Raw genomic sequence first — 10,005 nt, forward strand, 5'->3', positions numbered from 1 at the left:
GTCGTCCTTCTACTCCAGGATAATCCTGGAGGCGAAGAACAACCCCAGGCTTCTGTTTTCTACCACATCCCGACTCCTCCGTCCCCCCGCCACCCCGCGCAGGTCATCTCCTCCAACCTTCACTGCGAGGAGATGCTGGATTTCCTTGAATCCAAAATCAAGGGAATCCGCTCTGCGGTCACTCCCCTCCAACTTCCACCCCCCACCCCTCCTCCCACACTCCGACTCCTACCCATCCTCCCCTACACCTTCGTACCCGTTTCCCCACCCTCTGTCACCAAACTCATCCTGTCCCTGAAACCCACCACCTGCTCCCTTGACCCCATCCCCACTCCACTCCTTATCTCCAGCTCCACCTCCTTGCCCCACATATCACAGACATCATCAACCTGTCCCTCTCCTCTGGCTCTGTTCCCATTCCCTAAAAACTGCCATCACCACTCCCACTTGAAAAAACCCTCCCTTGTTGCGTCGCAGCTATCAAACTAACGGCCCATTTCCAACCTCCCCTTTCTGTCCAAGGTCCTGGAAGAGTTGTCGCCTCCCAGCTGCGCTCTTTCCTCTCCACCCATTCATTATTCGAACCCCTTCAGTCGGGTTTCCGTGCTGCCCATAGCACAGAACCACCCTGGTCAAGGTCACCAATGACATCCTGACCATCTGTGACCAGGGCTCCCTCTGCCTCCTCGTCCTCCTCGACCTATCGGCAGCATTCGATACGGTCGACCACGCTATCCTCCTCCACCGCTTGTCCTCCCACCTCAACCTTCAAGGCCCTGTCCTTGAGTGGTTTAGGTCGTACCTCTCCCACCGTCTTCATTTTGTTTCCACAAACGGTTTTTCCTCCACCCCCGCACTGTCTCGTGCGGTGTCCCTCAGGGCTCTGTCCTCGGTCCCCTCCTCTTCACCCTCTATATGCTCCCCCTTGGTGACATCATCCGCAGACATGGGGTTAACTTCCACATGTATGCGGATGACACCCAACTCTACCTTTCCTCCTCTACCCTCAACTCCACGACCACCGATGTCCTGACAGCTGCCTGTCCGACATCGAGTCCTGGACGAGAGACAACTTTCTTCAGCTCAACGTGCGAAAACTGAGGCCCTCCTGATTGGCTCACGTCAGCGCCTCCGCACCTCAGGCGCTGACAGCATCAGCATCCAAGGCTGCACTCTCCACCTCTCAAAGCCAGTCAGGAACCTCGGGTTTCTGTTCGACCCTGAGCTGTCCTTTCTCCCTCACATCCGCCACAACTGGCACCGCCTTCCATCACCTCCGGAATATCGCCAGACTACGGCACTACCTCACCCCTCACGCTGCTGAAACCTGGTCCACGCCTTTATCACCTCAAGGCTGGACTATGGGAACTCTCTCCTCGCCGGCCTTCCCGGCACCTCCCTCCACAAGCTGCAGGTCATTCAGAACTCTGCAGCTCGTGTACTGTCCCGCACCAGGCTTCGGGACCACATCACTCCCACCCTCGCTCGCCTCCACTGGCTCCCCATCCCCCAGAGGATCGAATTCAAGATCCTCATCCTCACCTACAAGGCCATTCACGGCCTTGCTCCCTCCTACCTCTCCGACCTACTATCCCCTACCTACCTGCCCGTACCCTCCGTTCCTCTGGCTCCGGTCTGCTCCACATCCCCCGCCCCAACCGCCCTACCATCGGTGGCCGGGCCTTCAGCCTCTCAGCCCCAGGCTCTGGAACTCCATCCCCCAGTGCCTTCGCCGCCTCCTCCCTTTCCTCCTTCAAGGCCGGTCTCAAGACCTTTCTCTTTGACCGTGCCTTCAGCTCCCCTCTCGACTCTCTACCCCCTCCTCGCTCCCTCCCTTCTTCCCCTCACCCTGACCATTTCCCCCTTGCTCGGGTCCTGACCCAACTGTCCAGCGCTTTGGGATGTCCTCCCGACGTGAAAGGCGCTCTATAAATGGAATCTTGTTGTTGTTGTTGTTTTTGAGCTTGAGTCTCTTTCTGGGTATACCAGGGCCCATGTTGTCCGCTTTGATTGTTTCACAGACCCGTGTAAATTACTTTTCTTGTATCAGGTCCCAGGTCTTCCTTCCTGGTTGTCTTCTGAGATCTGCCTTTGAAGCCCTTTGTGTTGATTTCAAGATCCTCACCCTTGTATTCAAGTCTCTGCACTCCTCTGCACCTCCCTGCCTCTCTGACCTCTTCTCTCCTCAAAACAGTACCCGTTGCCTTCGTTCCTCCGGGTCTGACCTCCTTCTCGTCCCCTGAGTCCTCCGCTCCACCCTCGGCAGCCGTGCCTTCAGCCACTATGCCCCGTGGCTCTGGAACTCCCTTCCTCACTCCCTTCTCCTCGTTCCCTCCCTTCCTATTTTCACGTCTCTACTGAAGACCTTTCTTTTCGACCGCGCCTTTGGTCACCTTCCCCCCCCTCCCCCTGGCTCAGTCCCGGTATCCGTTACTGTGAAGTGCTCTGAGACGCCGTCTGGCGTGGAGGGCGCTATATAACTCCAAGTTGTTGTTGCTCTCCTTGGGTGTATCAGAACCTGGTTCAAGGCCTGGGTCTCTCTTTACCAGTCTTGAATCCCTGGTCAGTCTCTCTGAATGTTTTAGAGCTCAGGTGGGTCACTTCTGGTGCATTCAGGGCCTGGGTTGCTGTCTCAAGCTCCCTGAACTTTCCCTCCATGTGTCTCAGGCCCCTGGTCTCTCATTTTCCAGGTATCTCAAGGCATCAATCTCTTATTAATGGTGTATTGGGCTCCCAGGCTCTCACTCTTGATGTCTTGGGTTCAAGGTCTCTTGTTCTAGGTATCTCAGGCTCGAGATCAATATTTTAGGAAGTATCACAATCGTACAACAAGAGGAGATGGGCTTAGAGTTGTCAAGAGTAATTTCAGGACAGATACCAGGAACGTTTTCTTTACACAGAGGGGAATCAACACTAGAACAGATTGCCAGGAAAGGTGATAGAAGCCAGTACACTAAACCTCATTTAAAATCAGCTTGATGTAGTGATGTGGGATGGGTGTTTTGCAGGTGGTGAGATCAGATGGGCCAAAGGGTCTTCATCCAGACTAGTTGTGTATTGGATCCTGGGTCTATCTCTCCAGAATTGGAGCCTGAGTTACTCTCTTTGGATGTCTTGGGCCTGGGTCTCTCAGGGGCCCAGGTTTGTCTCTTCGGGTCTTTTAGAGCCATTTTCACTCTCTTCATATGTCTCAGGCGCCGGGCTGGCTCTCAAGAGGTCTCAGACCCAGATCTGCAATGTCAGTGCAGAGGATCCGAGGTGCCAGTAAGGGAGTTAACCTTGTTTACAACATCCCTCAATTAAAAAAAACAGAAAGCACAGAAGTAGAAATACTTCTATTCACTAAAAGATCTTTTTAGACGAATTGTCCAATTGTTTTTCCCAACACATAAAAGTGCACTTTACTGGTTTGCTTTCCATTTTTGTTTAACTTTCTGTTTCTCAGAGAGATCTTGTTTGCCAGCAGATGGAGCTATTTAGGGGGAAATTGCACTGAATTTGAAATTAGGAAATCGTTAAAATAAACAAAGGCGTTGGAACCTCAGCTCTCATCTCAAATAAGGTGTGGTTTTATATCAGAATGAAACCCTTAGAATTAAACTATTACCTGAAAGATACACAGTATTTGCTGGATAATTTGCAGAAAATTGTAAGTCGATGGATACGTGGAAGATATGGTCAAACTTCTGGTCGTTAACATTGTGTTAACTGAGGCTTATTTAAAATGCTATATATTGAACTGTCTGTTTGAGTGGACTGACCAGGAATGTATCAAATATAAACCAGACTTGAGAAGTCTTTGGTGTCTGATTTATATTTGATACATTCAGAATAAAAACTTGTGAAGCGCTTTGAGACATCTTGAGGATGTGATAAGGTGCTCATCAAATGCAAGGATCATTATTATTGCTATTGTTAATGATTCATTTGTCCAATTCTCTGTCTTAATTCCCCTATAATCCCTCAAAAAAAATTGGTCACTTCAATCCATGACTGTTTGTGGGACACTGCTGTGCGCAATTGGCTGCCGCATTTCGCCCACAAATATACAGTCAATTCACTTTACAGTCTATTCTGTGAAGCGCTTTGAAACATCTAGAAGACGTGAACAGCGCTATATCAAATGCAAGGATTATTATTATAAAATACACATTTACTACATTTTACAATCAATCTAATTTAGCGCTTTGAGATATCCTCCTGATGTGAAAGGCGCTATATCAAATGTTGAGCAAAACATATTTATGATGTGGATCTGTTAACAATTGAGGTTTTCAATTAATTTTAATTACCCACATGGGAAACCTCAGAAACTGTACGTTCCCCTGTCCTCTCCTTTCTTTGTGTCTGCCTACAGACTTGGCAAAAGGTGATATCACTGTGGTTGCTGCAGGATGATGCTTCATTTATGGTTCAGTAGAGGCAAAGGGAGTCTAGATTTATCAATACATAAAAGTGAAAAGAAAACGAGAATAGAAAGAACAGTTTTATGGAAACACCATTGCCTCCAAGTTCCCCTCCAAGTCATTGACCATTCTGGCATAAACCTCCATTCCTTCATCATTCCTGGGCCCAAATCTTGGAACTCCCTAGCCAACAGGGTTGTGGGAGCCCCATTGCCAACTGATGTTATTTGGCAAGTGCAGCTGTTTAAAGAGAAGTATCCACCACCTCCTGTATGCAACCAGGGATGGGTAATAAATGCTGGTAACTCCAGTGTCAACCACACCCCACAAAGAATAAAACACACAGACGCCCATTGCACACTGACATACTACAAGTGAATACCTACCTGGTCGCTTTAAATCAATAGTCCAATCACAAGCTAAAAGAGCACCAAGGCTGTGTTCATGGTTCTTTCAGCTTTTTTTTACTTTTTAAGGCACTGGCTCTTACTGAGGTATGATTACATGGAAATATTTTGGTACTTTGCCAAAGTGGCCCTTCTTTATGGACAAGTTTCTACATTGAATGTTGCAGGCTGTGTGACCTCAGCTTTCATTTCTACTCCACATCCGTTCCCTGAGCAGGACCGCTTTTTTGCAACTCCGTCACATTGACTGCCTCCATCCGTACCTCACAACTAAAGTAGCTGAAACCCTCCTTTGTCACTTCCCGGCTGGACTATTCCAATGCCCTCTTCGCTGGTCTCCCCAGCTCCACCATACACAAAATTCAACTGATTCAAAACTCTGCTGCCGGGATATTCACCTGTACAAAACTCTGTACCCCGTCACACCAGTCCTTGCCAGGCTCCACTGGCTCCCAATTACCGAACGGATCGACTTCAAGATCCTCTCACTTGTTTTCAAATCCCTTCATACCCTTGCACCACCCTACCTATCCTGTTTGTCCCTCGTTCCCTCTGCTCCGCCATCGGGGGCGTGCCTTCAGCCATTACGCCCCAAAACTCTGGAACTCTCTCCCTCAATCCCTCCACTTTGACCCCTCCCTCCCCAACTTCAAATCCCACTTAAAGACCTTCCTCTTTGATCGTGCTTACGGTCACCTCCCCTCTCCCTTTCCCCCTGGCTCAGGGTCAGACTCCGCCACTGTCAAGCACTCTAGGACGCTACTCCGTGTGAAGTGCGCTATATGAATGCAAGTTGTTGTTGTTGAAGTTTCCTCATTGAATGTTGCAGGCTGTGTGACCACTGGAGGCATCGTAATCGAACCACCATCGTGTCTACCCGCAATGTCCACGCAAAGCTTTTCCAGCAGGGGTCACTGGATACTGATCGGGAGCGGGATATGCTGGCTTACTGATTGATATCTCAGCCTCAACTCTGCTGTGAGTAGTACAGTAACAATACATTGCATTTATATAATGTTATTTATTTTAAAACAGAATTCTTGCATCAATATAGTACTACCTTAAAACAGCTGAGTACTTTATACAATGCTTTATAAGTTAAAGTTTAGTGGCTATTAACTAGATAATTGTAGCAGCTATTATGCATTGGCAACATCCCAGACACATCAATGAGATGAATGACCAAATTTAATGTTTAAAGATTTAGATGAGGAACAAATATAAGCAAGAACCTTTAAAATAATGCTCTGGGATCTTTCAAATCTACGTCTTTAACATTAACAGACAGTTGAGACCAGAGCTTAATGTGTCATCCAATGACATCTCCCAACCTTCAGTACCTCACTGGCTTGTTAATTTATGAGCTCGAAGCCAAGTCCAAGGAAATTGTGAAATTCTAACCGAAAGAGGAGGCTGCTGAATAAGCTGGACTGGCATCTCAGAACCATCTCAAAACAAGGCAACTGTTTGTTTTGCTTAAATAAAGAAATACAATTTGTATAGCACCTTAACACCTCAAAATGCCTCAGAAATAGGTCACAGTGAAGTGAGGAAATCTTAGAGATATCATTGTCATTGCAACTTCAGCCACTCTCCCATAATAAGGTGTAGCTTTGTATCAGAATGAGAACCTCTGAAAGTCGAACTATTATACATAAGATCCATAGTATTACTTGGATAACTGGGTAGACGTGAAACGTCTCAGGTTTCACTATGAAGTGCTGTGACTGTTTTGCAGGCATATATGGCGGCTATGTTACACCAGCAAGATCCCACAACAAGCCAGAAATTGAGTGGCCAATTAATCTGAGGAATATTGGGCAGGAAATAAATGGAATCTGGTAAGTGGATGGAAGTCCAGAGTTGGTTAAAAATACATAAGCATTACATTACAGAAAGTTACTCAATACGAGCCTTCCTGTCTTAAGCAGACTTACTATTGCACTGATGGCAAAGGTTTGTGATAGTTTCTTCTTCCAGACAGAATCTCCTATTGTGTTTTTATTGTTTGTGGAGAATGAGACACTTCAAATTTTCGACCGACAGAATTTTTTTTCGGGTGACTGGCACATGTGGAAACCCATCACGATACTTAAAGAGTATCCAAACCAGACTGAGAGTTCCACATATGTTTTCACTATGCATAGAAATTTCCCTGTGTCTGGAATGCACACTCTCTGCCCAGAGGGATGTAACCTGCTAGCCTAATCTGGAGTGTATTAAGGTATAGGTTGGCAAGAGCTAAGGCTTGGCACTTCAGAGTGTGCATTGAGGTACTGTTGGAGTTTAACCAGCTAAAACCACATTGCTTGCTATTGAGAACACTGCCTGGCCAGTTTCCTGCTACTTGTCCTGTTCGGACCAGCCTATCTGTTACGCTTTGATTGCATTGGTAAACAGGAGCAATAGAGATTCCACCATTCTATTACCAAGCATGTCACCTCAGAGCAAACTGAGCCCCAAGGTGACCCCTCATAACCTCGTGGGCGAAATGTGGCAGTCATTTGCGCATAAACAGTCATGGATTGAGGGATTATATTTTTTGAGGAACACAGGTTCCATTGCTCCTTTGCAAACTCTTGATAAGCATCACCATTCAGCATGAAATGTGTTTGTCACTGTCCTCCTGCCCTCAACTCAGACACAAGACCCTACTTATTGAGTGAAAGTTCCACTGTTAAAAGTCTGGAGCTTCTGCAGCTACCTACCTTTCTGCATACCAATCAATGTAGAATTAATAAAATACGATACCCAGTTGCCCAGGAGCACATTCTTGCACAGCACAGCAGTTTGGTCTGAGGTGAGCATAAATTAATAATATCTGAGTGGCAGAATTTTTGCCCAGTATCAATCACCTTAAAAATATAACCCTTCCATTTGGTATAGTGCCTATAACGTTGAAACATCTCAAAGCACTTCACAGGATAATTGCTGGAAAGTGAATTGACTGACTGTATTTGTAGGCCAATCCCTGTTTTTTTTAAATTGAGCAGTAACAGGAGAATAAAAGACAGTTTTGGTGTACCATTCACTTCATGCTTTAATTATTTTTGATATTGGACAGAGGTGGAAGTGAGCTCTCAGTAGAGCTGAATTTTGAATGGTGTATTTGTATAATGCATCAGGTCAGGTTTGAAATTAAATGATGGCAACAGTTGGAAATAATTATTAGATATGGACGTTTTTAGTTCTGAAACTGAAATGAACATTTACAACCTTTGCCCCCCACACCACACACACGCACACACCTATCTATGCTCCATTATAGTACTAGAGCTGCAATAGCTTTGAGCAAACGTAGATGCATATAATAATAAGTAGAACTGAGACATGCTGAGAATACATCCAGACCATCACTTTAATTTATTTTATGTAGTTACCCGTACTTTAAACCTATACTGTGGACTGTAGCTTTCTGTCCATTAAATGAAGAAATGTTGAAGGTGTAATGAAAGTAGTTAAGTGCTCCAGGGCACTACCCCACATGAAGGGCGCCTTATAAATGCAAGTTGTTTTTGTTGTAATCTTTCACATTAGTACCTGGTCACAGTTCTCAGCTTTGGCCTGAGTTTACTGTGAGTCACTCAAGCAACCAAAACAGTAGTATACTCTGATAGGATCCCTCTGGGAGCTACCTACACGCCCCCCAACCCCCCCACCACCATTCAACAAGAAATCCTGAATCCTGCCAAGCTTCAAAGGCAGTCTATTAAAACCGATGTACGGTGCATGTCAGAAAAATGACAAATCTAAATGCAAGTACTGTATTATGTATCTTGTACTGTGTCATGACTCCAGAAAGAGTGTTGAACTAAAACAACAAGTAAATCACTTCTGCCTATGTTACTGTTTATGAGGCCCGAAACAAGAGAGAATGTGCATGTGTGTGTGTGTGTGTGAGAGAGAGAGCTTTTCCAGTATCACCCTTTTAAGGCCCCATCTGCAGGCTTCCTGTTGTTTCAAGAGAATGGAGCGGGAGGCTGCTCCGAGTGATGTTTCTGGGGTGACAGGAGGTTGGACAAACTCCTTTCTCGCAAGCACTTCTGGTTTTGGCTGTGACTGCATTTGGATAGCCGGAAGCCGGGTACAGCCCTCTATAACTATTCCGCTTGATTTCATCCTCGGAAAGATGTCTCACTTCACGCGCCTCTCGTTGGTGGTATTCACTTTGTACTTAACACGAGGGAGGCCAGTTTTGGGTCTGGGGTTTCGTTGTGCAAGGAAAGCACAAGCTTGCATCATTACAGTGGCAGCCATCTTGGGAGTTGCTCCTCTTTGTCCCACTGCAAGAAAATAGAAAGCACCCGACCCTCTCCCCCAGTTATCTCAGTCACAGCTGATTCCTCCCCTCCCCAACTCGAAGAAACTCAGTCAGTTTTTTTATTATAAAAGCAAAGATAAATATTTTCCGATTGTAAAGGCGATGTGACTCTGCAATAAATCATTGTTTTAAGCAGTGGGCAGGTTAACATTGAGATTGGACTGCTGGGTCAGTACTTCACCGCACAAAGAGTGTCAGGAGCAGAGTCTTGGACCTTTGTTCCGACCTCAGCCCTTTGGGACGTCCTCCTGATGTGAAAGTGGCTTTACAAATGTAATGGGTTGTTGTCGTTCTTTGTTTCTCTGTGGGTTGCAGTGCTCGAGGGCTCATAACATAATCTCAAAAAGTAAAAGTTTAGGTCCAACGTGCTATATTTTTTTATTTAAATGAACTCCAGATCAGCACGGTCCATCACATACGTCCGAAAAATCAGAAGAGAATTCAATGAAAATATTTTAGTTTCTTTGATCTGATTTATGCTTTGCTCCTATGCACACATCCCAATTGCCCCTTTTATGGCCTTGGCATCATTTAACATTTTGAAGAGTTAAAATATTTCCGTTAAAATAAAGAGCTTACCACAAGAAATAGCTATGATGGGCTTGGCAAGTGTTTTGTTCCCGAATGTAACGCCATACATCCTGGAAGCAGACAAACCACAGCTGCAAATGCTGTTGCCTGTGAAAACGGAAAATCAAGCCCAGAAAGAAATGAGAAAGGATAGGACTCAGAGTATGTAAATACAATTCGGTTTTGAGATCACATTGGCCAGTTAGGTTCGTTGTATTTAATTCTTCATTGTCCTTTGCACTTGTTTCGAAATCATAATATAATCTGGGGAATTGTACAGCTCAGTTGCTGGCTCTGGATG

The sequence above is a fragment of the Callorhinchus milii genome, unplaced genomic scaffold (assembly GCF_018977255.1).
Source record: "Callorhinchus milii isolate IMCB2004 unplaced genomic scaffold, IMCB_Cmil_1.0 Scaffold1, whole genome shotgun sequence".
In the NCBI taxonomy this organism is placed as follows: Eukaryota; Metazoa; Chordata; class Chondrichthyes; order Chimaeriformes; family Callorhinchidae; genus Callorhinchus; species Callorhinchus milii.